Source organism: Mauremys mutica, chromosome 1, assembly GCF_020497125.1.
Source record: "Mauremys mutica isolate MM-2020 ecotype Southern chromosome 1, ASM2049712v1, whole genome shotgun sequence".
Taxonomy (NCBI): domain Eukaryota; kingdom Metazoa; phylum Chordata; order Testudines; family Geoemydidae; genus Mauremys; species Mauremys mutica.
Window position 1 is genome coordinate 170,777,927 of NC_059072.1, and position 27,874 is coordinate 170,805,800.

At 46.3% G+C, this 27,874-nt stretch overlaps 1 long non-coding RNA gene across 1 annotated transcript in view; it reads right to left on the minus strand.

Annotated features, from left to right (window-relative positions):
* LOC123370653 overlaps positions 1 to 24,992 on the minus strand; it is a 66,095-nt gene extending 41,103 nt beyond the window's left edge. The window contains exons 1-2 of the long non-coding RNA XR_006579496.1: positions 24,860 to 24,992; positions 13,471 to 13,581 (exon numbers count right to left, since the gene is read on the minus strand). This is a non-coding gene — a long non-coding RNA (uncharacterized LOC123370653). The remainder of the gene's footprint in view (positions 1 to 13,470; positions 13,582 to 24,859) is intronic.
* Between the last annotated feature and the right edge of the window lie 2,882 nt (positions 24,993 to 27,874).

Genomic DNA, 27,874 nt, shown 5'->3' on the forward strand with positions numbered 1-27,874 from the left:
TCCCTCTCCATTTCTTATAAGGAGCTTTGAAGTTTAAGTCTCCTCAGTGTGATAGATATGCTTGCTTTGATCTGATTAGCTCTTGGAAGTCCAGGGGCTCTGGGCTGCTGGCCCTGTGCTGCCTGGGGTCCCTAGGGACAGCTCTGTCTGCCATTAGGGGATTTCCCCCTATAACATTTCACAAACCCCCAGGGGTTCACAATCCCCAGTTTGGGAACCACTGATGTAGACTATGCTTCTGTTTCCTCTGCAGAGATATTCAGAATCCTCAGTCTAAGGTATGAAATCAACAAGCTTCTGTCCCAAAAGGCTGAGTTTGCTTTATTCTGTCTGAAGCAAAACTGGGATTCTGGCGAGAGAGCTGGCAAGCTTTTGGCATGCAGACTCAAGCAAAAGGCTAACAGGAATAAGGTTGCTACTATTTGAAAATGGCAACAACAACTTGTAAACATCAGTAAGATATTAATAAACAATTTCAACATTTTTATGAAAGACTATATTTAGCTGAAGATGTGATCAGCAAAGAAGCCTTTGATAACTTTTAGTTGATTGTCTCTGCCATAGATCTGATTCTCGGAAGTAACTTTTAGATGCACCTCTAGAAATAATGCAGCTGTCTCAGCCTATACAAGAAATGAAAGTTGAAAGACTCCTAGGATAGATGGGTTCCTAACTGAGTTTTAAAAAAAAATCTTGAAACAACTAGATTCTTAAATATGTTTAATGAGGCCAGAAGTGAGTAAACTCTCCTGCCTATTCTAAGAGAAGCTGTAATTTCAGTTATTCCTAAACCTGGAAAAGATCATGGACTATGTAGTAATCACTTACAGACCAACTTCTTTAATCAACTGTGACACTAAGATTTTAGCTAAAGCTCTTGCTATGTGATTGGATAAAATTCTCTCCCATTGTACACAGAAATCAAGTAGGCTTCCTTCGTCATAGACGGGGCTCAGATAATTTGTTTCAACCTGATGGATATTATTGACTCTTCAAAAGATTCTAAGGAACCCTTAGTTGCCATTTCTTTAGGCGCCAAAAAGGCCTTTGAGTGCATAGCCTAGGACTATCTTTGTCATGGGTGTCACGGAGTGTGGGGGAGACCAGGCCCTGCACCCCCGGCTTCCTGCGACTTACCATGACTCGCAGCCAGCCAGTAAAACAGAGGGTTTATTTAGACGACAGGAACACAGTCCAAGACAGAGTCTTGCAGGTACAGACAGCAGGACCGCCTTAGTTAGGTCTATCTGGGGCCCCAGGGAGGCCACAGCCCCGTTAGGAAGCCCAAGCCCCGTCGGGGCTCCCCTCCATTTCCCAGCCAGCTCCAAATTGAAACTCCCTCCAGCCTCTCACTCAGCCTCCCCCCCAGCCTTTGTGTCCGTTGTCCAGTTTCCCGGGGAAGAGGTGTTACCTGGCCTCCAACCCCCCTCCTGGGTTCTCATGTTACATGCTCAGGTATCCTCCCTCAAGGAGAGTCTCCCATCACCAATGCAGACAGTCCCAGCAAAACTTCCCTGCAACCTTCCCAGGTCAACACTCCCCACTCAGCATTCAAAGAACACATTAAGAACATCCCCACTTCGTCACATCTCTCCCCTCTTTGAGATCGAACTGAGCAGGGTCACTTTAGCCAGTGACCTGGGGAAGTTCGAACCTACCCACGTTCCCATGGATACTCCAGCATCCCTCCCCTTCCTTGGTGAGAAATTACACCAGGCCCTTCCAGTTTCATGCCCCCCCCTTTAGGTTTGTGGAAGTAGAGAAAGAACTGACAGGGATTTGTAGGGGATCTTAATGTATGACAGTCTCCGGTCTACATTTTGTATTAAGTGAGAAAAACAAGATATCAGGATGACCTATGTATAAACAAAATGCAGCTGTTGCTTATTATTGTCTGTAACAAAAGTATAAATGCTTGCTGTAATTGTTTACCTGTTGAGAGACCTGTCTAGGAAGGGGAGACCCTATGTCCTAGTGCACACTCTCCCTGCTGTAGCTGCTAAGCAGAATAAAGTATCTGACTTTGCTGTAGCCAACCAAAAAGTGAGAACTCTGTTATTCTCCAACAGGTTGGGTGTGCTCGATGGTACTCACAGTCCACATGTGGGAAGGCTTATGTGGCCCGTGCCCTTGTTCCAACCCATTACCCCTTGGGTTCAAACTGGGATGGGGTCTTCTCCCAGTGTTCCAGTCTGGAGGGCTGTGATTCAGGCTGTCATGGTTAAGAGCCCCCCTTTTGACCTTGGCCACCTTCTGGAAAGGCTCTTCTATGATGGGCAAAGGTCCTAAAGTCAATTTCCCCTTGTCCCAGGCCTTCCTCACCCTCTAACAGGGGTCACAGAATCGGCAATACTGTCGGACAGTAATAAAGACCCCAGGCCAGTAAAAGTTCTGTAGCAGCCTCTGCCAGGTATGCCGGATTCCCTGGTGCCCTGAGAGGGGGATGTCATGGGCTGGTAGTGGTACTTCTGGGGTACTGACAGTGGCTGGTAGTGGTACTTCTGGGGTACTACCAGCTGCCTCCTGATCCCCCATGACTCCATTATCCCTGGGGCAGCCCATTCTCAGTACAGGAATCCCTTCTCCTTCAGGAACTTTTTCTAGCAACCTCTCCCCATGGTCTGTACTGCACTGCGGTCGGCCCAGTCCCTTATATTTTGCAAGGAGGGATCTTTTTGCAACTCAGCCTGGAACTCAGTAGCTGGGACAGGGAAGGGGCAGCCCCCCTGCCAAAATCTTCCCTCCCCCCAGCGCCTCCTGCTCACTGGTGGGACCTGCCAAAAAGCACTTCTCCCTCCCTCCCAGCACCGACCGTTTGCCCCAGATCAGCTGCTTTGCAGCATCAGGAGGGGGTGGGAAGGAGAAGTGAGAGTGCAGTGAGCTCAGGGGAGGATGCGGAACTGGGTGGGGAAGAGGCAGGGTGGGGGCAGGTGTGGGAAGAAGCATGGCAGGGGTGAAGCCTGGGGGGTGGGGGTGGAATTGGGGCAGGGCCAGGGCAGAGCCCGGGGAAGCACCTCCCATCAGATTAGAAACTCTGTGCCTATGGTGGCAAAACCTTGCTGTGAAGAAATTGGATGGACAGAAATTATGACAGCTAACTGACAGTGATAAGTTTAAACCATGGTAGATCTTCAGCAACAATTTGACTTGCCCTGCTCTTGAGTATCTATATATCTCCAGTTAAACCATTCACTTATAAATGTATTTGGATTTGATGTATTGGGAGTTCCAGAAGTTTTGTTATTTTAGAGAAAACTTGGATTTACTTAGCCAGCAGTGTCCTTTTACAATTTTCTGGCCCAAAAAACTTGGCTAAAGATTGATAATTGGAGAGCTGATTGAAATAGAAATTTGGATAACAACTCTCTCTGACACAATGGAATACAACTGCATTTAATGTGACCCCCCCAAAAAAACTATAGACTTGAGACTACAGCTTATTCACCAAAAGAAATTTTAAAAATATACTGGTACCCACATAGGCTAATAGTAACAGACATCCTGACCACCATTGGAAATATAACTCTTTTGGTTCTATGTTAGCTCATATGTTTTGGAAGTTCCACATTATCAAGAATTTCTGGCATGGGGTGGGTCAAAGCACCAATTTGATATTGGATGCTAAATTGGAGCCCTCCTGCTTAAGTTTCATTCTTAGGCCTGGTCTACACTAGGACTTTAAATCGAATTTAGCAGCGTTAATTCGAACTAACCGCTCAACCGTCCACACCAGGAAGCCATTTAATTTGAACTAGAGGGCTCTTTAGTTCGAATTCGGTACTCCACCCCGACAGGTGGAGTAACGCTAAATTCGACATGGCTAGCTCGAATTAGGCTAGGTGTGGATGCAAATCGAACTTAGTAGCTCCGGGAGCTATCCCACAGTGCACCACTCTGTTGACGCTCTGGACAGCAGTCCAAGCTTGGATTCTCTGACCAGCCACACAGGAAATGACCCGGGAAAATTTGAATTCCTTTTCCTGTCTGGGCACTTTGAATCTGACGTCCTGGCTGGACATCGGGGCGAGCTCCGCAGCACCTGCAACGATGCAGAGCTCTCCAGCAGAGGAGTCCGGCCAATCCAAGAATAGAAAGAGGTCCCCAGCATGGACAGACCGGGAAGTCCTGGATCTGATCGGTGTGTGGGGCGAGGAGTCTTTGCTGTCGGAGCTGCGCTCCAACAAGCGGAATGCAAAGACCTTCGAGAAGGTCTCCAAAGCAATGATAGAGAAAGGATACAGCCGGGATGCAATGCAGTGCCGCGTGAAAATCAAGGACCTGAGACAAGGCTACCAAAAAGTCAGAGCGGCAAATGGACGCTCCGGAGCCCAGCCCAGACATGCCGCTTCTACGAGGCACTGCATGCCATTCTAGATGGGTCTGCCACCACTGCCCCACCAGTGACTGTGGACTCAGTGGATGGCATAGTGAACCTGGACAGTTCCTCCTCGATGTTCGCCGATGGGGAAGATGAGGAAGGGTCTGTGGAGGACGGCGCAGGCGACAGCGAACACAATACCGCTTTCCCTGACAGCCAGGATCTCTTCATCACCCTCACAGAGATCCCCTACCAACCCTCCCCGGCCGTTAACCCGGACTCTGAATCAGGGGAAGGATCAGGCGGTAAGTGCTATAAACATGTAAACATTTATTTTTTATAAAACAGGTATAAAAAAATAGAAATACTATATATAAAATTTTCAATGAAAAACTATATGAAAAGTAGGTCCACACATATAGGGATTGAACAATAATCCTCCAGGGACAATTCAAGAAAGGTCTCATTTAGGTCCTCGAAAAGCCTCCGCAGGAGGTTCCTGGGGAGAGGTGCCTTGTTGGGTGCTCCGTGGAAGCACACTCTTCCGCGCCAGGACATCCTTATGTACATGGGAATCATCGCCTCCACAAGCATGGCCGCATATGGTCCTGGTCTCTGCAGGGCTTCCCTTAGCATCCGCTCTTTGTGACTCCGCGGGACCCGCCTCAGGGTGATCTCGTTCATGAAATGCTGCATCTAATTAGGGCAATTAGTGTATTGTTACTGTTGTGAATGGTTGACTTTTACTTTGCATAACAATGACCCTCGCTTAACAGCCACGTGTTGTAGGCCACATAGGAAAAGCATACATTGATCTTTCCCGTGCACTGGTGGGAGTGGCTGGAAAAGGGTCAGAGTATATGATTTCCAGATTGCCTTTAGCGGGAGGGCACAGCTATCCATTAACTGATAAGCAGAATGTACTGTAAGGCTTACCAGGACTGTCTGCTAGACGGATTCAGCTGTCTCTCCCCACTTGTCCACTCTCCTGTGCAATGCCGCAGCCAATGAGAGCGTATTCCGAAATCTCGAACTTGTCCTGAGATCTCGTGAGACTTGTTGCCCTGTATGGTCTTGTTCAGAGAAACTGACTAGACTGTGTTCACTGTTCGCAAACATGCATCTGTTCAAGGAAATCAGTTACTTTTCCCATCACACAGCTTCGGCTCTTTCCCGGACTGCCCCGGCATCCCCCTCGCAGAGGCTGGCGCAGATTAGGCGGCGAAAGAAAAAGACTAGGGACGAGATGTTCGCGGAACTGATGGCCTGCTCCAGAGCCGAGGCGGCAGAGCAGAGACAGTGGAGGGAGACCCTATGTCAACAGCATCGCACACACATCGAACGGGAGGATAGGTGGCGGCAGGAAGACCAGCAGGCGACTCAAACGCTGCTTGGGCTAATGAGGGAGCAAACGGACACGCTCCGGCGCCTTGTTGATGTTCTGCAGGACCGCAGGCAGGAGGACAGAGCCCCCCTGCAGTGTATCTGCAACCGCCCTCCCCCGCCAAGAAGTCCTGCCCCCCCCTCACCCAAAAGTACAAGACGGAGGGGCGGTAGGGGCCGTGAGAACTGTCACTGCACCACTGCATAGCGCTAATGTACCACACACCTCTCACGCTATACATTTGTAGAAGTGCTTCCCTTACAGGCTTACCCAGTCCCAAATCCAAGTTTCATCCCCCCACTGTGTATTAGATTATTAAAAGCTGTTTGCTGTTATTCACTGTTTCGGTCACGTCTTTCGTGTCAGAGGATTTTTGTGTGTATAGGGGGCGGGGAGGGGATTTATAATTGCACGGTATAGCCTACATTACCAGGGTACAGACTTGGGGGCATGATCAACTGCAGGGCACACACACACTGCAGTCAGTAGGCACCAGGGTCACTCTGTGTGGTGTATGCTGCCCCGGGTCATTCTGTGATGTGTATGCTTGTCCAGGGTCCTAGCACCTGCCACCCCCTTAATGTTAAGGCACGCTGCCCCTACCATGCACTTCCACCGTAGCAACGAGCCTCTCCGCTGCCCTGAGCCCCAACAAGAGCCCTCATCCACAGACAGATACTCACCCTTCCCCCACACCCCTCACCCCTTCCTACGCCCAAACCCGCAGCCCACTGCCTTCATCCAAACCCCTATCCAAAGAAGGCACCACTCGCCCCTTCCTGCAAACCCACCCCTTCCTGCAATCCCTCCCCTTGATGCACAACCACTTGCAACCGTCCCCCACCCCAGAGACCTATGTAGGAGCAGGAGGATGTCATTCCTCTATGGAACAAGCGGTCTGTACATCAGTGCACACCGTGCCCAGCACAGTATGCGTCCATGTTTCAACACCTGAACAGAAATGCAAAGTAAAACAAAGATTTATTAATAATGAGTGTAACAATTAATTTGATTTAAAACATGCTTTGGAAGTGGGGGAAACTTGGAGAACGGGATATGTAACCGCAGATCGAAATCGACACATACAGACACAGGCCCAGGGTCAGTTTCTCTTGAAAGCAAGTGGAGAGTCATAGGTTACCCTGCTCTCCGAGGAAACTTGCTTTCAAAGCCTCCCGGATACACAGCGCTTCCCGCTGGGATATTCTCTCGGCACGGGTGTCTGGCTGAGCGTAAACTGCAGCCAGGCGATTTGCCTCAACCTCCCATCCGGACAAAAAAAGGTCTCGCCCTTGCTCTCACAGAGATTGTGTAGCACACAGCAAGCAGCAATAACTACGGGGCTATTCTTTTCGCTGATGTCCGAGCGAGTCAGTAAGCTCCGCCATCTCCCCTTGAGACGTCCGAAAGCACACTCCACCACCATTCTGCACTTGCTCAGCCGGTAGTTGAAGAGTTCCTTCTCTCTGTCCAAGGCGCCTGTATAGGGCTTCATGAGCAAGGGCATTAGCGGGTAGGCTGGGTCCCCGAGGATCACTGTAGGCATCTGCACATCCCCAACCATTATTTTGTGGTCCGGGAAGAAAGTACCTGCCTGGAGGCGTCTAAACAGACCAGAGTTCCTGAACACACGCGCGTCATGAACCTTGCCCGCCCACCCAACGAAGATGTTGGTAAAACATCCCCTATGGTCTACCAGTGCTTGCAGCACCATTGAAAAGTAGCCCTTTAGGTTAATGTACTCGCTGGCCTGGTGCCAGGATAGGGATGTGAGTCCCATCTATAGCCCCACCGCAGTTTGGGAATCCCATCGCGGCGAAGCCATCTATGATGTCCTGGACGTTTCCGAGAGTCACTACCTTTGAGAGAAGTTGCTCAACGATTGCGTGGGCTACTTCAATCACAGCAACCCCCACGGTAGATTTGCCCACGCCAAAGTGGTTCGCTACTGACCGGTAGCTGTCTGGCGTTGCAAGTTTCCAGAGGGCTATGGCCACTCGCTTCTGCACACTCAGGGCTGCTTGCATCCGGGTGTCCTGGCGCTTCAGGGCAGGGGACAGCAAGTCACAGAGTTCAAGGAAAGTGCCCTTATGCATCCTGAAGTTTCGCAGCCACTGTGATTCATCCCAGACCTGCAGCACTATGCGGTCCCACCAGTCCGTGCTTGTTTCCCGGGCCCAGAATCGCCGTTCCACACCATGAACTTGACCCATTGCCACCATGATCTCCACGGCGCGGCGTACCCTGCTTTGTGAGAGGTCTGCGCCACTCTGTGAATTCCTGTCCTCACCGCGCTGCCGGAGCCTCCTCGCCCGATTTCTCAGCAGCTGACTGTGGAAGAGGTGGACGATAAGGTGCGAGGAGTTGACAACGGCCATAAGTGCAGCGATGATCGCAGCGGGCTCCATGCTCGCAGTGCTGTGGCGTACGCGCTGTAACTGACAAGAGAAGGGCGCGAACAGATACCCGCCGGAGCTTTCAGGGAGGGAGGGCGTGATTGACGGTTCAATGACAACAGTTACCCAAAAGCACCCTCGACACATTTTTCCCCCAGGAGGCATTGGGAGCTCTACCCAGCATTCCAATGGGCAGCGGGGACTGCGGGAACTGTGGGATAGCTTCCCACAGTGCACCGCTTCCAAAGTCGACGCCAGCCCCGTTACTGTGGACTCAGAAATTCGAATTAGTGTATTTACTGTGGATACACAAATTCGACTTCATAAGGTCGAATCCACAAATTCGACTTAAGTAGATTCGAAATAGTCTTGTAGTGTAGACAAGGCCTTAGATATATTCCCAATACTTGGAATCACTCTGCCTTGTTGGGAGGTAATCTCCAATGTGCAGTTTTGGTTGCTAAAAATTAATCCTGCAAAAAAATGGAAAAGTCAATCCCCACCAAATACTGATGCCTGGTTCAGTGAGATGGCTGACCTCACAGCTAACAAATGACTGAAATTCCACAGAAAAGGAATGCCTGAAAATTTCAAGGCAGTTTGGGCTGAATTTTTAGATGTCTATGATTAACATAGACCTTGAAGATAGATATGTCGCTTCCCCTCTGCCCACTTTGTCCTAACCCTCTATTTATTTTGTGTATTATGATGAATCTGGTATTTCAGTGTATTTGTTGTATTTGGGAAAATAAAAATATAAACAAACAGATTATGAATATATTCATAACCTCCTTCCAAAAAATGATTCAGGCATATCAATATTAACAAGTCCCCCAGATAAGACAACTGCCAACCTTGTGATCAGTGACACATTTTAAAATCTGGAGCTTGAGTCTCTCTTTAGTAAGTATCTCTATTTTAGATACAATCCGCCAGAGTGGTTCAGTGACTGGCCCAAGGCCACACAGTACATCAGTGGCAGAGCCAGGATTTTAACTCAAGTTTGAAGTACCTTTATCAAATGAAGTTATGTAACAGGTTAGTGTGAAGAAAAACCACCACCACATCCCAACACCAAGAGTAGTTACAGTATGTGGTCTGGAAAGGGAAATTATTTATATCAAGGAGGTTTCTCAGCTATTGCTTTACTGGATGCATTAATCTCCACTTCTCCTTCCAGCTAGCTGGAAGGTTTAGGGGCATCATACATGGGCCCATCTGTTTACACAAATGCTAGGGTTGAGCAATTAAGACAACAGACTCTTCCACCTACCTAGCTCAAAGCCATTGAGTGGAATTAATTATACTTATTAACCCCAATTTTAAATCAAGTATCTTGTATAAGTGAGAGATATTCCCCTCAGGAGTAGTTAAGTAAAGATTCATCCCTTCATATCCAATATTGATGGTATGTACAAAACTTACAGTTGTTAAAAAATAGGAGGAAGAGTAAAATAGCGTTACAGTATTTATGAAAAATGTAGATTTCTTTACATCGATGTTGCTCTTGTACACCAAAAATGGAATCCCAGTTAGAAACTTGTAGGTAGTTTTGATGATATTTCTACTTGCCATATAAAGAACAACAATCATTTACATTAATCACACCAAAGATCATTAAGGCATTCTATCCATCCACAACCACATCTCTGTGTGTCTTCTTTCTTCCACTATGATAATATGAGGGTGAACAGGTTTTGTCTGTGCCAGTAAGTTTTTATGGTAATTTTTCAAGGTTTTGTCCACAGTAGTGAAAAGAATTGTCTCAATCCTACCAGCAGCTTCATATGAGTTTATGAGCATGACTTTTTTTAGAAAAGAATTTGATCTTATTTAGAAGCTTCAGGTGATGGAAAAATTACTACATCCCGTTGTAATACATTCCAATGATTACTGGCCTTCACTTTAAAACTAGACAATTTCTACCACCACTTGATTTTGTTTAACTGTAGTATGCTAGATTAAAGAGCCCTCTAGTATCAGATCCTCTCCTCTCCTCACACCCCCAGCTCTAATATAGGCAAGTCATATTTTAACTCTCTCTTCAATAAGCTAAATAGATTTAATTCCTTTCATAACATGTATTTTCTAGACCACATATACTGGCAGCTCTTCTCAGAACCCTGTCCAGTTTCTCAGTATTCTCTTTAAAGTGTTGACACCAACGCTGGACATGGTATTCCAGTTGCAGTCTCACCAATGCACCATACACAGTGGTAATATCACTTCCCTATTTCTGCTTCATAGGCCTGTTACAATATTTGGGTGCTTTTAACAGTAGTCTTAGCCAGTGGGACACACATCACATCTCATCTACTATGACCCTTATGTCCTTAATGATATTGCGTGCTTGCCTCTTGCCAAGGGGCAAAGAAATCCACACTTGAGATCTGTAACTGCCAGCAGTTACTCCCACATCAGAGTATCCAAGAGGCGGCCAGCCAAGGGCTACTGCATCCATTCATATAAATGCATTTGTATGGGTGGAAGAAGCCAGTAGGGAACAGAAGAAAAAAAATCTTTCTGGTCCCTGCTGCATACTCAAAAACGTCAGCATAAAAAAACAAAAACAAAAAAGTCCACAAACATAATCTTCAGTGAGGTAGTTCAAACACTCAGAGCTCTTGCACAAAACCAGACTTAAGAAGGGATTGATTCCCTTTTTAGCAAAATAAAACTCACTAAATAAGTAATAAGGTTCCTGAGGTTCTCCCCACCCACTCTTTAACTTACTTCAATGACTATAGGCATCCTGAATAGCGTCTTCGGAAACAATTACAGCTTTAAAGTGTTATTAATGGGCATTAAAAAAATACAGTGATTGATAAGATGTGTGTTTTTTAATGAAACTACAGCCGAGTATGATATTAAGTATAAAGTTAGCATGCAATAAAAAGCTCCTAGAGAGCAGGATAGAATTAGGGAGACTGCAAGAAACAAGGATCACTCAACGGGTAAGAGATTGCTTCTCTGTATTATTTATGGATATTAAATTGATTTTTCACCACTATTAATATTTAGTTAATAATTAGGTACACAATGTCCCTGTTTGACTAGATAGTCTTAGTATAGAACTCACTGATAATTCTTGTATGGTATATGTGTTTTTATTGTCTGAGCCTGGTATTGTAGTTGTTTACTGTATTAACAAATAAAATGTTGGAAACTGAGTGTACTTCAGTGAACTTCTTTAAAAGGTAGTCAAAGACATTTGACTATGTTCCTCTGCAATGTGAAACACACAGATTGTTAGCATATGGTATTTTTACAAGTGATCATGGATTTTTTTACTCCTACCTTAACATAAAAGTTATAGAATAATGTAGCTAGTAGATACATATAATACCAAGGTAATATAAACGTTAAGATAAAATTGAGGTTATGGAGCTTGCACATTTTTAACTGACAGACATTTGGTACAAGTGTAGGTCCTAGTGTTGTAATCTGATCCTACTGATTTCAATGGGGGTGCCGTAGTCATGCAAGGGTCCATGCATCTGGACTGGAGTCCAGGATAGGGGCTGACCAGACTTCACATGACTAAATGACTGCTGCTATGTTGATTTTGGATTAAGTATTCAAGTAAGTAGAAGGAACAGATAGTATATTGATCCTATTGACAATACATGATCTGATTATAGAAAGGAGTCTGCCCTTGCAATTCCCACTACAGTCACTAAAGAGTATCAGACCCACATTTAATAACCACTATGGAACTAAATTTGCTTTATTAAAATTTCACTGTGTGAAACAAGCTACATAACAGATTAGAAAGCATAAATACAGCAATATTCAATTATCTGTAACTTTTAAATTAGGCAAGTATTGGTGTAACAAACAAATAATAAATCACCAGTGCCTGAAAAAAAGATCAAATTAAATTGGATGAATAATTCCAGTTGTCATAAATACAAAATTAGATCATTAAAAAACCCTCCAGAAAGGCAGGGTCTTAAAGTGCTTTGTTAATAGTGTTGTGCCATGTGTTCAAATGTGATTAAGTCTAAAATGCTGCTTGTGTGAGTGGAGCGAACAAGACAACAGGGCAGATATTTTCACACATTGCTTGCTCAGAGTTATAAACTGACTGGTCAACCACACACCTCATTTAGAACCAGAAGTATGCCATCAGGTAGCAGCAGAGACCAAAAAAAAAAACAGATACAGTACAGTACTGTGTTAAACATAAGCTACTAAAATAAAGGGAAAGCATCATTTTTCTTCTGCATAGTAAAGACTCAAGCTGTATTAAGTCAATGTTCAGTTGTAAGTTTCTGAAAGAACCACCATAATGTTTTATTCAAAATTACGAACATTTCAGAGTTCCAAACAACTTCCATTCCCAAGGTATTCATAACTCTGAGGTTCTACTGTACTGCTGAAGCTTTCACTGCCATTGAACTGAAGCTCATATGAATACGACCTGCCACACTTTTTCTTTAGTGTTTCCTGAAAGACAGGGTGGCTCACTGATGATTCATGGATCATCAGGCTCTCAATTCAGTGTCAGAGTCTCAGCTCTCCCACTGAGTGGCCTGACAAGATACTTCGGGATAGAAGGAGCCCCTCTTGTACTAGAGCAATCAGAGGAATGGAAGGACATACATGGCTGCTGACTAGCTTTCCACTTGCTTCCTTGCTCCTTAACTGAAGTGCCCTGCAGTGCAAGTTAGAGCAGCCTCATATCCACTCTAACTAGCACCAGTAAATAACTCCCAAGGAACTTCTCTGACAATCAATATCATAACATATTTATGCACCATCTTCCTTCCTTCCTGCCTCTCATGTACTCTGTCCATCCGTCCAGTTTAATTCAAAATCCTTCTCATAGTGGAATGAACCAAGTGTGGCTAGCATAGGGGCACACTAGCTCTCCACCAACCGATGCTCCCTTAAAGTCCTGTTCCTGGACTTGAGACGCCAAGGCTCTAGCCCTTATCCTCCTTATGCTCGTTTCCCCTTCTGTCAATGGGGATAAAGGTATTTATCTTTCTGTGCAAAGGACTGAGACCTCAGATTAAAATCCCAAACATTACTATGGGAAGAGGTAAACTCAGTTGCCAGGAACAGATTTGACTGATACATGTGAAAATATGAAGGTTGAGAACCACAATACTTTCTCTGGAAAATGCAATCTAAAATTGACTTGCTGTAAACATGGTTTAAAAAAAAAGTGGGGGGCTTTGATTGCAGTGTATGTATATGGGAAGGCAGAGCTGAAGGAGGTGTTGACAGTAGTCGCTGGATGGAACTAGAACTGTGCAAAAGACCAGTTCTCCAAAAGTTACAGCTGCATGAATCCTCATCTTCAATGGCAGTATACTTGTGAGTAACTATGTGAGATCAGACTCCAGCATGGAAAAGTTGTTTACCTTGCTTCTCAGAACGTCCTCTTTCAACAGTCAGACCTCACTGGCACAGAAGGAGTGTTTGGGTCCATCTCCAAGGCTAGGATAAAGTAGAACAGCCCAGCAGTTCCAAGCCTGACAATATTCAGAGAAAACCAAGATTACAGGTAAGGAAACCAGCGTTACCATACTTGGAGATATCCAAGGGGTGATGTCTACACTAGAGTAATTAATGAGTTAGCCAACACATATGAACATGCTAGCCTAGACTCTCCACAAATGCTTGTTTAAAGAGATGTATGGTAGCTGGTATTAACTGGCAGCTAGCTCACTCAGGTTAAGAAGCTCAAGTTTAGAAACCCACTCAGACAGGACAGAATGGAGCATCTCCGAAACACACCTGAGTTTTTAGGCACATCAAGAATATTCTTTAGTGAACATTACCAAAACCTGTAAAAGAAATCCAAGAGGTCAGATACCCGTGTCCATTTAGCAAAGGAGATCACAGATTAAATCCGACAGTGTGAACTTTGCTATACACAGGTCTAAAAACCAGACTGATTAGGATGTTTGGAAGCAGGTTATTTCCTTACACACAAAAAAACTGCTAGGAGTATTATATATTCAGTGGCAACAGGATCAAACCCTGTGAAGAACAAATCCAGTCGTCTTTACCAAGGCCAAAAACCTCCAGAGGTTGTCGCAGCTCTGCTGCAGTTTATTTACTCCCCCATCCCACTTTTATCTGCACCCTAATGCCAATTTAACATTTTCTGAAGTTTTACGGTAATCTCTAGGAAGCACACAGATAAGACAGTCTAATACTAAGTGTCAGTTACCAATGATCAAAGCGATTTCCTCAAATAACTCAGACATGTGAAATTGGCAGAATCTTCCCCAGGGTACGGACGTGAACTGAGCAGGGTAGGTAGTATTCCCACATTATAGGGTTTTAGAGACCTTGGCTGTATCTTATGTCTTGTTAAGCTTCCCAGAAGCCTGATTGTTTCATAAAACAGCAAGGCACTGTGAGGCTTTTTTCAGTAAGGCATTTAATATCTTGTTTTAGTAATTCTGTTGACATTTTTTATTAGATGATATCATATCCACATAGATTTTTACTAAAACATTTGAGGATTTCAACAGTTAGGCCATTAAGCAAACGTTCAGGATAAATTGTGTTTAGTTTTGTATATTAGAAGGAAGGTCCATTTCTCCTTAATACAATAAATCTATTTCCTTAACTGAGCTTCACTGTTCTGCACTGTTTTTAACTCTACCATATGTGTGTCTCAAAGATTTTATAGGCAGTGCATACTATAGTTAAGATTGTACGATATTTTCCATATCAGATCCCAATTTAAGTTGTTTCTAACTTTGCAATTCCCTTGGTCAGGCATCCATCTCAGGCTGAAGGGTTTTTGGCAAGTTTCAGCAAGAACACTTTAGCCATTTCCAAGAACAAGATTAGAGGAGAATGTATCATTTTCCCCATGTTTAAAAAAAAAAAGCGCCACTGGGTCACTGCAGCAGAGTGGTGTAGTAAGGGGAGTGGGGCTCTCCCTGGTGTGCATTTTGCTGTTCCTGTGGGGAGGAAAAACACACCCAAATTCAGCCAAGTTATAGGCCGGGGGCGGGGGGGAGGGAGAGAAACTGTTCACACATGCTCAGTTGGGACTAGCTAGAGAGTTAGGCATCTTCATTCTCTAAAGATGCCATTTGCACTGAGCATGTTCCAGCCCAGGGTTTTCCAGGGTTTTCCTTGCAATTGCTGATGCAAGAGTCCACTGTAGCATTAGGCACCAAAACTGAAATCAGGGAGACTCTCTCTCTCCTGTGTTCTCTATGCTCCCTTTTGGTATCCACACATGCAAAAGAGAAGCAGCCTACTCTAGTGGCAAAACATCTGTGCCAAAGGGTATTCCCACCCGAAGTGTCCTTCTATGACAGGGCAAGGCATGACTGCTTCAGTTGCCCCTCTCAGGTAACCCAAGGACTCATGCAAGTTGTCTGTAACAAAAGTCCCCAAACATAGTCCATATTACCCCCCAGTGCATGTAATCCTTAACACTCCCATTGTTTCCATCAGGAATGGACCCCGCTGTCCCACCGCCTTTTTGATAGGAGATCATTCTTCTGCCACATCCAGACTCCCCTTCTGTCCCTCTCCCAAGACAGCCACCCCAGCCCTTCCAGATGGAGGACAACCCTGCTCTTCCCAGCAGGAACCCCCCACTGCCTTTCTGCTGAGAGATCATCCTCTCCAGACAAACATCCCTTACTCCCCCATGCCCTCTCAGCTGTTCCCAGGTCCAGTCCTCCATTATGGAGATATCAGTGAGCAAGCCCAGCACAGCTGGTCCCCTGCCTTCAGCCTTCTCTGGTTCTTGGCTTTAACTTTCCAGCTGAGAATCAGCAATGCTGCTGCTGCCTTCAATCCTCTCCAACCCTCACTCTCTGGCTTAGGAACCGCAACCAGCAAACTCCTGCTGCTCCTCTCCTGCCTTCAGCCTTCCCCTAGCAACCACTTTCAGAATCTAGTAGCCCTTAGCACCTGCCAATCTCATTTTCCAAGCACGTTGCCTCACCAGATCTTGGTCTTATCTTTTCTCTCAAGTTCTCCCTGATTCTTTTTAGCTCCAGGTGCTGCCCTGCCAAACTGGGAACACCTGTTCTGGCACAGGGGAGCTGGACCTGCTTAGTTTACAGGGGCCAGCAACACTGTAAGGGGCAGGTGGTGATTATAACAGGATAAGCAAAAAGACTGGGAGTAACAAGAGGATTGTATGAAGAACTCAATACTGGAGGGGGTTAAGATTAATTGGATAGGGAGGCTAGATGGACAGTTAGCTAAGAATAGGAAGTTTCAGGGAATGGAGAGTAGGAGAGGTGGGTTTGTGACAATTAGGCCACATTCTACTCCAAAATCTAACATGGAACCCAAGATTGTTCTAGTTTCAACAAGTACCAGTGAAACCCACAGGTAAAGTCTCCCCCTTGAGTGCTGGCCCATAGAAAAGTAACAGGCTGGGTAAAGTTTCTCCATTACTCCTTTGCTCAAATGGTAGACTCTGCTGTAGATCTAAAGATCTGAATCTTGCTGCTGATTCAAGCTGAGAGTCAAAGTTTCTTTCATTTACATTAAGAAATTAGCCAGAAAACTGTTAAAATATTCAAATTGCAAAATCAAGCACTAAAAAGGTAGGAAATGCCAGAATTAAGGCTGCCCATTAATCCATAATGTGTTCCTTGTGCATAGGGTATTACGACAGTTAATTAATTATCACTTTTTTTTCCATAGGACCCCTACCTCATTCAGTGCACATAAAGGACCCTATCTGGTGACAAGTCAGTTGTGTAGTAGATAAGACTTTTGTATCATTTGTTGCAGAACCTGGAAGTTGTGCAGTGAATGAGCTAGGGGACTGCAGGAAGAGAACAGATGTTGTCATGGTTAATGCAGCCCTGGAGAATTGGATTCTATCCCTGCCTGTGCCATGAATTTCTGTGTGGTGCTGTGCAAATCATTTACTGGGCACCTGTGCAAAGTTGGTGTAATGGTGTTCCTCACATTCTGGGTGCCCACTTTCATACTCTGGGGTCTGATTTGCAGAAATGCTGGGTGGGAATTTTTCAACAAGACTGTTTTTCATAGGAAAATGCCAAGTTGTCAAAAACCAAAATTATTCATAAGAGCCACCAGCTGTCGAGAGAGGTTGCTGAGATCCAGGATGGAAATTTCTGTTACCAGGGGAGAAGGGGGTAGAGAAGAAAAGCAGAGAGCCCATACCCCAGAAGAACCAATAGCTTCATGGTTAGGGCACTCCCCTAGACTAGGGGAGACCTGAGTTCAGGGCCCTGCTTTACTTAGAGCAAGGATTTGAACCTGACTCTTCTACATGCATCCATGTGAGTGCACTAGCTACCAGCTATAGTTTTGGGGTTTAGGCTGGCACTCTCTCACTGGTTTGGGGTATGGGCTGGTGCTCTCTCACTGGTTTTTCAATGAAAAAAATCTTTGAAAGGTCTTAGCTTTGTTTTGCTCTGAAAATAACCATGGGACGTGAAAGTAGTTTCCTACTCAGTACTGGTGCTAAGCACTCACAACTGCAGCTGAAATCAATGGAAGCAGTGCTCTGAATTTACTAAGGCCTTGTCTACACTACAAGACTATTTCGAATCAACTTAGTTCGAATTTGTGGATTCGACCTTATGAAGTCGAATTTATGTATCCATACTAAATACACTAATTCGAATTTCTGAGTCCACATTCACGGGGCCAGCGTCGACTTTGGAAGCGGTGCACTGTGGGAAGCTATCCCACAGTTCCCGCAGTCCCCGCTGCCATTGGAATGCTGGGTAGAGCCCCCAATGCCTGCTGGGGGAAAAAATGTGTCGAGGGTGGTTTTGGGTAACTGTCATCATGGAACCGTCAATCACGCCTTCTCTCCTTGAAAGCGCCTGCGGGCAATCTGTTCGTGCACTTTTCTGGTCAGTGACAGCGCGGACGCCACAGCACTGCAAGCACGGAGCCCGCTGCGATCATCGCCGTTTTCTCCTCCTCGCACTTTATCGTCCACGTCTTCCACAGTCAGCTGCTGAGAAATTGGGCTACTTTTCAATGGTGCTGCAAGCACTGGGGGACCATAGGGGACGTTTTACAAACATCAACGTCGGGTGGCCGGGCAAGGTCCATGATGCGGGTGTTTTCAGGAACTGTGGGCTGCTCAGACGCCTGCAGGAAGGTAGTTTCTTCCCGGACCACGAAATAACTGTTGTGGATGTGCAGATGCCTATAGTCATCCTCGGGGACCCAGCCTGCCCGCTAATGCACTTGCTCATGAAGCCCTATACAGGCGTCTGGGACAGCGACAAGGAACTCTTCAAATACCAGCGAGCAGCGAGCAGCGTGACCTGTGACTGTTCAGTTTCTTTACAGAGAAGCTGAACCTGCCCCTGTTTCTTTACCCAGTTACTGTTGACTCTCCTCTTCGGTTACATACCCCGTTCACCCCGTTACCCCCACTTCCAGCACACGTGTAAAAATAAAATACATGTCCCATTATTACTTAAAGGTTTCTTTATTCATGACTTTTCGTGAAAGGGTTGAAACTGGGACGCAGGCTGTGCTGGGTAGGGTGTGCGGTGATGTAAAGACCGCCTCTAAACTCAAGGAATGACAGGCTCCTGCTCCTAGAGCGGTCCGCAGTGCCGGAATGCTTCTTTCAACGGAGCCTGCCATCCCTTTTTATGGAATTCTGTGTGCGGGCGGATATGTGACCTTGTGGTGGAGGAGGACGGATACAGATTCCTCAGCTGCGTGACTCAGAGGTCCAGGACAAGGACCGCTGTATAAGATCTGTAACCGCCCTCCCCCGATGCAAAGTCACATCTCCCCCGCCCACACAGATCCTGGAAACCACCTCCAAAAACCGACCAGGTTGCCTACTGACTGCACCGTGTGTGTGACCCGCTGCTGATCCTGCCCCCATGTCTGTACCCTGGGAAAGGTGACTGTCCTATGCAATTAACCACCCCCTTCCCCACGCCCCCCATTCAAACACAGTCTTCTTTGAAAAAACATAACGGAAACAGTAATTAACAGCAAAGCATTTTTATTAATTAAGTAGACAGTTAGGGGATGGGACTGGGATTGGGACTACTGTGAGTCTGGAAGTGAAGGACTTCGGCAAATGTAGGGTATGAGAGCTTTTGGGTACTTGAGCACTGTGCTGTGGTGCATTGACAGTATTCACGTCCCCGGCCGCCCCTCCTCCTGATTATTTTCGGTGAGGGGGGGATGGGACTTTGTGGCGGGGGAGTGCGGTTGCAGATACACTGCAGGGTGTCTCTGTCCTCCTGCGGTCCTGCAGAACATCCACAAGGTGCCTGAGCGTGTCCGTTTGCTCCCTCACTAGTCCAAGCATTGTTTCAGTCGCCTGCTTGTCTTCCTCACGCCACCTCTCCTCCCGTTCGCTGTGTGAGCGCTGGCACAGAGAGACGGTCTCCCTCCACTGGCTCTGCTGGTCCGCCTCTGCTAGGTAGCAGCCCATACGTTCCTCGAACATCTTGTCCCTTGTCTTTTTCTTTCGCCGCCTAATCTTTGCCAGCCTCTGCGAGGGGGATGCTGTGGCAGGTCTGGAGACAGTGGAAGCTGTGAGATGGGAAATAGGGAGTGAATTCCTTGCAAAGATACATTTTTGTGAACAATTAACTGAGTCTAGGCTGTCTCTGTGAATTCTGGGTTGAGACCCCTGTGCCTGCTGGGGCACAAATCATTTTCGCGGTGGATTCTGGGTAAATGTCGCCAGTCATTCCTTCCTCCGGGAAAGCAACGGCAGACAATCATTTCAAGCCCGTTTTCCCAGAATTGCCCTGGCATACGCCATAGCGTGGCAACCATGGACACTGTTTTGCCTTTTGTGTATGTCACCGTATGTGTACTAGATGCCGCTGACAGAGGCGGGCCAGCAGCGCTACACAGCAGCATGCTTTTGCTTTTGCATGACAGCAGAGATGGTTACCAGCCATATTGTACCATCAACCATACCATAAATTGGTAATAAGATGGTAATAAGATGGGCATGGTTACCTGTCCTTTTGCACTGCCCCATTTGGTGCTGTCATAAGTGCCCCTGGCCGAGCAGCCAGGGGCGCAAAAGCCAAAATTGGGAATGACTCCCTGAGTCAATCCCTCCTTTTTGGTATCTAAAAATAGAATCAGTCCTGCCTAGAATATAGGCAAGTGTACTAGATAACCACTGTATCATAGAACCAGAGAGCACAGCTGCTCTGTGTCCGATCCTGCATAAATTATGAGCTGTATGCTATTCACAGGGGGTGCTCCTGCAACAACACCACCTGTTCATTCCGTTCTTACCCCAGCCTTCCTGGGCTACCATACCATTGTCCCAACACTTGTGTGATGAAGTAATAAAGACTGCAGGAATAAGACACAGTGACTTGTTTGTGAGAAATGAGTGGAAGGAAGCCTCCAGCTGCAATGATAGTCCAGGCAGGACATTAAGGAGTGTGGATGAAGGAGCCAATCATCCCTCTGCTAGTCCAGGGGCAATTGAATCTTTTATTTACAATGAAGGGTGGGGGCTGATGGAGCTCAGCCCCCTGTTGCAATGATGAGGACGGTTACCAGCCATATTGTACCATAAGCCATCAAAAATTAGGGACAGGCGCCCTTGATTGACCTTACTGATACTAGTCGGCATGGTTACCAGCCCTTTTGCACTGCCCCATGTGCCAATAGGCTGATGGTACAAAAAGATGGAAATGCATCCTCATCATCAGCCATCCATAGCGTGGGGGGAGCAAGGATGTTGGTGTTGAGTGCTGCACCATCGCCTCTATCTGCAGCATTCAGTAAAGATAGGGTGACATGTAAAAGAGTCAACAGAGGATTGTTTTCACTTCTGGTGGTGGGTGGGGTGTGTGCGCAAATTGCTGAACTATGCCCTGACCCACCGCAGACACTGTGTTTGACCCTAGAAGCATTTGGAGCTCATCCAAGAATGCAAATACTTTTCGGAGACAGCAGGAACTGTGGGATACCTTGCGTCCTCATTCCCCCCTCCCTCCATGAGCGTCCATTATATTCGTTGGCTTTCCGTTACGCTCGTCACGCAGCTGCGTGCTGAGTCTGTGCTATGCCGTCTGTCCGTAGATTTTTTAAAAATACTTTGGACCAGGCGTAAAATTACAGTAATTACCCTAATTAGATGCAGGAGTCTCCGAGCGAGATCACCCTGAGGAGGGTCACTGAAGGAGATAGAGAGCGTATGCTGCGTGGAAGCTAGCATGAACCAGGGCCCGATACAGCCGTGCTCGGGGAGGCAGTGCTCCCTGAGTACCTCATGAAAGCCTTGCGCGGAAAACTGTGCTACCACGGAGCACCCAATAAGGCAGCTCTCCTCAGGAACCTCCTGCTGATGCTTTTCGATTAACGCAAGGAGAGCTTCGTGGAGATCTCCAAGGATGATTTCTGTTCTATCCCCATATCTAGAGAGACCTCCTTTTCACACAGTTAAGATTCCTGTTATATTAAGAATAAAAGTTAACATGGTTAAAGCACTTACCGACTGCTCCTTCCCCTGATTCAGGGTCCGGGTTAATGGCCGGGGAGGGTTGTTGGGGGGATCTCCGTGACGGTGATGAATAGATCCTGGCTGTCGGGGAAACCAGCGTTGTAAGCGCTCTCTCCTGCCTCGTCCTCCACAAACCCTTCCTCATCTTCCCCGTCCGCGAACATCGCCGAGGAACTGGCCGTCGACACTGTCCCATCGTCAGAGTCCACGGTCACTGGTGGGGCAGTGGTGGCAGGCTCCGTAGCGTCCGTTTGCCGCTTTGATTTTTTGGTAGCCTTGTCTGGGGTCCTTGATTTTCACGCGGTGCTGCGTTGCATCCTGCCTGTATCCTCTGTCTCTCATGGCTTTGGAGACCTTCTCGTAGGTCTTCGCATTCCCTGTTTTGGAGCGCAGCTCCGAAAGCACAGACTCCTCGCCCCACACACCGATCAGATCGAAGAGTTCCCAGTCAGTCTATGCTGGGTCCCTCTTTCTATTCACAGATAACATGAACTCCTCTGCTGGAGAGCTCTGCATCGTTGCAGGTGCTGCGGAGCTCGCTCCGATGTCCAGCCAGGACGTCAGATTCAAAGTGCCCAGACAGGAAAATGAATTCAAATTTTCCTGGGTCATTTCCTGTATGGCTGGTCAGAGAATCCAAGCTCTGACTGCTGTCCAGAGCATCAACAGAGTGGTGCACTGTGGGATAGCTCCCGGAGCTACTAAGTTCGATTTGCATCCACACCTAGCCTAATTCGAGCTAGCCATGTCGAATTTAGCGTTACTCCACCTGTCGGGGTGGAGTACCAAATTCGAACTAACGAGCCCTCTAGTTCGAATTAAATGGCTTCCTGGTGTGGACGGTTGAGCGGTTAGTTCGAATTAACGCTGCTAAATTCGAATTAAAGTCCTAGTGTAGACCAGGCCTAAGTGTGTATATATAAATAGTAAGAAAAAACCAGGCCCTAAGCACCTCAAATTGAGCACCCTAAATTAGTGGATACTTTTGATCTTAACCATCTTAACTGTGTGCCTCAGTTCCCTATGTGTAAAATGAGAGTAAACTCCCCTTTCCCACAACACAGATGAAGATGAATCAATTAATATTTGTGAAGCAGACACTATATTGATAAGCACTGCAGAAAATCTAATGAAGTTACTTCTGTTTTTAGATCAGGATTCAAATAGAGTGCAGTAAACAGGGCATAGGCCACACTTTGAATGATGTAGATAAAATATTGCATAGCTGCTCATTGAGAGCATCATCCATCTTGTGCCCTGAACAAGGCAGGCATCTTGTGGGACAAAATAGAATGTGATCATGTATTTAAAGATTGTATCATAAAGCATATGCAGAAGGGGTACAATTTATGGTTACACAGGCAATCATAGTTCTGGCATCTCCTAGTTTTTGAGGGCTTGACCTTGCAACCTTAATAGTGTTTTCAATGTAGCTTTTAATGTTCTCCCTTTTCTACATTTTTAAAAAAAAAGCAAACTGAAAAAACAACTTCCATCATAGCATCATATCAACACCCACACGGATCAGAACAGAGCGGGAACATTTATATCCATTGCACTTACCTGTGCTACTTGAGCTAACCAAGTAATTCATAGCAGTAACAGACTGTGATCCTCTCTGTGTGGACCAGCACTAGAGGGGGAATTGACAGATACTTGCAGACAGCAGAGGTAGGGTGAGACTCTTGGGCTCTACTTCAGGCTCTAGAAGAGTGTTCTCTAGTGGGCACACACATTCTGCCCATTCCTTCTTCTCCCTCCAGTATAACTCTTCCTGCCCAGTCTCCTCTAAACCATGCCTTTCCAGGGCTCCTTAGCCCAGTTCCATTGTCCTCAGCTAGCCAGCCTGAGTCTCCACTGTAGCTTATCTCATTCATTTCCCAGCTATGCTCCAGCCCTCTCCCCAGCTCCTGATTCCTCATCTTGTCTCTCTTTCAGCCATCTTGGCCTCTGGTGGCATAAACCATCCACCAACAGTCCCCTATTAGCGCCTACTTGCAATCTTCCTCTGCAGGAAACTCCTCCTACCTTAATGCCCAGCTCACCCACTTCCCCTTATTTCCAGTTCACCCCTGCCCCCACATCAGACCTGTCTCCCTTCCCAAGCCCACCCCTTAGCTCCCTATCTTCTTCTCCACCCCCATACACACCAGTCTTCAGTTCCTTATTCTCCCCACCATCAGCTCTTTCTCCTAAAATACTCCCACAGGTCAGGCTCTTCTCCACTCTTGCATTTGACTCTGACAGCTTCCTCCCCCCCCATGCTGGCTAAACCCCAAAGGCTTCCTGTGCTGATATCAGGTGTCTGGATGCTGCACCCACCTGACCCAGAGCAGCAATTACAAGGGAAATCCTACACAGTCTTGGGCTGGAGGAAGGTCAGAATCTACAGGGGGTGGAATCTCTGGGGAACCTGAGGACTCTAAGCACGTGAAGACTGATTTTTTTTTCCCCAAGAGGATTAGAACTTGGCCAAATTGGGGCAGATTTTCCACAGGGACAGCAAGAGGCACATGCCTGAAACAGAGGCAACAAACATGATAAATGTCAAGTCCTTGTTCCAAAGCATGGGCACGGTGGAGCGTTTCAAAGAAAAGGCTGCTAACATGTTTTTAAATGGGAAAAACAAGGGTATTTTTCTCTACCTTTGTTCTCAGAAATGACTACGCTTTTTGGAAAACTTCATCCAAAACATATTCAGCCCCAAGCATGTGCAATTTTAGCCCAAAGAGTTAAAGTTTGGCAAAGCTATAAGCATAGCTGTGCAAATAAACAAAAAAAAGTTTTCTGGCTGTTCTTGAGGGGGGAAATGTTTGCTTCAGGTGGAGTTTAGGAAACAGCGGTCTAGATTAAATGATAAAGGTAAGTGAATAAGTTGTTGAAATGGGTTGCTGTCAAACTGGGAAGACATAACTCTTGGGTTCCCAGAGGGATCTGTCCTGGGGCCAGTACTATGTAAGGTTCTCATTAATGACTGGGATAGTGGACTGGAGAGAATGCTTATAAAATTTCTGGATGATACCAATCTGGGAAGAGGGAGGGGGGAGAAGGAAGAGGCTCCACCAATTCCCCTCCAGACACTACTTCTAGCTGTTTATGTCATTTTCTCATTCCCAGCTCCCCATTCATAGCATATGAGGGGTTCTCTAGGCAAAAAGAACAAAGAGTAAGGTCTCCTCCCCATCCCCCTTATGAGAAGAGGAGAATCCCAGTGAAAGAAAAGCAAAGATAGCCTGGCTCTTAGGTAGTCTGTCAGGATTCAGCTCTTTGAGCTTTGCCTATTAACGAATCTAGTGTCACTTATTAGGCTCTACCTCAAGCCCTTCCTCTTGGGGCAGCCTGCTTTGCAGTTGGTCCATGCAGTTTTGGGAGCAATGAGGCCAGCAGTTCTCCCTCTTCGCTGACCTCTCTCTGTTCAGAAGTATCTAAGAGGTAGAAAGTCTCCTCCTATGTACTACCCCTTCCTGTGACAGCTTGTCTCTCTTTAAGCACCTCACCTCCAGGCAGAGCAAGCCTTACAGGTGCACCTCGTTACTGCTAAACAGGCCCACCAGAACTCGTTGGTCTCCTCTCTCCTATAGCGAGAGTGTGCCCTTTCCCAGAGGGGCAGCACTTTGGAGGATAGGATTAGAACTGAAAATAACCTTAACAAGTTGGAGAATTGGTCTGAAATCAATACAATGAAATTCAGAGATGAGTGCAAAGTACTATACTCTACCTATGGCTACACTTACTGCAGTGTGTAGGGTGTGCTGTGTGTAGCTACATGCCCCAGTGAAAGGCTCCAGATGGGGGAGGTAGCGGGGAAAGACTCCAACAGGGATGAAGCTGCTGGAGCCTTTCCATGAGGCAGGAGAATTTCCCAGCTGCCTCCCCACAGCCAAAGCCTTTCATTTTGGTGGGGAAAGTCACTAGACAGCTAAAAACTAGCAATGTAGATGTGGGAGGCCCTGCCTGGAGATGCAGAGAGCCTGTGTGCGGTACATAGCCTGGGGTTCAGGCATATAGGGCACTCCACTCTACTCCCCTTAGCCATGCCTCTCTGTCTACACACTGTCTCTTGATACCCATGCTATCTGGGCATGCAGTGTCTGTACACTACATGCCCCCATAAACATAGACACACCTTTTGGAAGGGAAAAAAAAATCAGATGCACAACTACAAAACAGGGAATAACTGGCTAGGTGGTAGTACTGCCGAAAAGGATCTGGGGCTTACAGTGGGTCACAAATTGAATATGAGTCAGTGTGATGCAATTGTGAAGAAGGGGCTAATGTCATTTTAGTGAGTATTAATAGGAGTGTCATATGTAAGACACAAAGTAATTGTGCCACACTACTCAGCCCTGGTGGAGTCTGTGTCCAATTCTGGGGGCCACACTTTAGGAAAGAGACAGACAAATTGGAGAAAGTTCAGAGAAGAGCAACAACAATGATAAAAGGTTTACAAAACCTGACCCATAAGGAAAGGTTAAAAAAAACTGGGTATGTTTAGTCTTGATAAAGACAACTGAGGGGGAACCTGACAACAGTCTTCAAATATGGGAAAGGCTGTTATAAAGAGGATGGTGATAGACTGTTCTTCATGTTTACTGAAGGTAGGACAAGAAAGAATGGGCTTAATCTGCAGCAAGGGAGATTTAGGTTAGCTATTGGGAAAATCTTTCTGACTATAAGGCCAGTTAAGCTCTGGAATCGGCAGGGCCGGCTCCAGACCCCAGCGCGCCAAGCGCGCGCTTGGGGCGGCGTCCCAGCGGGAGGGCGGCAGGCGGCTCCGGCGGACCTCCCGCAGACGTGCCTGCGGTGGGGCCGCTGGTCCCGCGGCTCCGGTAGACCTCCCGCAGACGTGCCTGCGGAGGGGCCGCTGGTCCCGTGGCTCCGGTAGAGCATCCGCAGGCATGCCTGCGGGAGGTCCACCGGAGCTGCGGGGCCAGCGGACCCTCCACAGGCACGTCTGTGGGAAGTCCACCAGAGCCACGGGACCGGCGACCGCTAGAGCGCCCTCCGTGGCATGCCGCCCTGCTTGGGGCGGCGGAAATCCTAGAGCCGCCCCTGGGAATCGGAGTCCAAGGGAGGTTGTGAAAGTCCCATCTTTGGAGGTTTTTAAAAACAGGTGGGACAAAACACCTGGAAGGGATGCTCTAGGGTTACTTGGCCCTGCCTCAGGGCAGGGGTCCATTCCAGCCCTACATTTCTAGGATTCTGTAAAGTATTTCATTTTATTCTTTCTAATGAATTTAAAGCAAAATTGGAACTAAAAGTCATTTTGACTAAAAAATAAATCAATGTTTCATTTTGAAAGCATCAAATGAGAATATTTAGAATATTTTAAAAAAGAATTCCCAGACCAAAACATCTCTATTAACTTAATTTCACAAAATAGTTTGGTTGACCTAAATGTGCATTTTTCAACAGAAAAAAATTGATTGAAAAATTTTACCCAATTCTAGTTATGAGAAATTGAAAACAGATTTGATAAAGGGAACATCAGGAAAGCTTTATCAGAAAGACTGGTTCTTTGATTTCTTAAACCTTTGATTTAAGAAATGTGCCCAATCTTACACATCAAGTCAGTGACAGAGTTGGGAACAGAACTCAAGACTCCTGTTTGCCAGTCCCCTGCTCTCCTCCTCCTCCTCTCCAGGAAAGAAACATTTATAACTGCCATCCTCATGAGTCCATGTAGCCAGTAGTCATAATAAATCATCATCAACAAAAACATTTTCCAAAATCTCTGAAGCGTGTAACTCAGTGCTCATTAAGAGACAAAAAAAAATTCCTCTTAAACCACCAGAAGCCTGAATTTTCATGCCAGAAATTTCCCTTACTGGCTAGAGCCCAAACTTTTATGGATAGTGTAAGTTTGCCTCAGAAGCTCAGTAGTTACTGTGGTTTAGTGATTACAATTCATCATTGTCTGTCTTTAAAGGAGGTTTATATGGAAGGGATATGTGGATAACAACAAGTAATTACAGAGGAAAATATTTTATATTGAGCTTTAGTTCTTGCTTGCAAATGAAGAAAATCATTGTGTAAAGTTAAGCAAACAATTATATTACATGATACAAGTCAAAATGCACACTAGTTACAAAACAATTCAAACAAACAACTCCCTCCCACCCACACGTGAAAGAAAACAAACCAGCTGGCTTAATCTGCTAGTTGGGGATAAAACAAATCCATTACCTTTAACGCATTTAACACTGTGATCTCTTCCACCATCCTATAACATGTTATATACCCGTTACAGTTTATTCCTAAATTGGTGTGTACACACAAATGTAAGCAATTACATTGTCAGTATTCCAATAGACCATAATTAGCAGCTC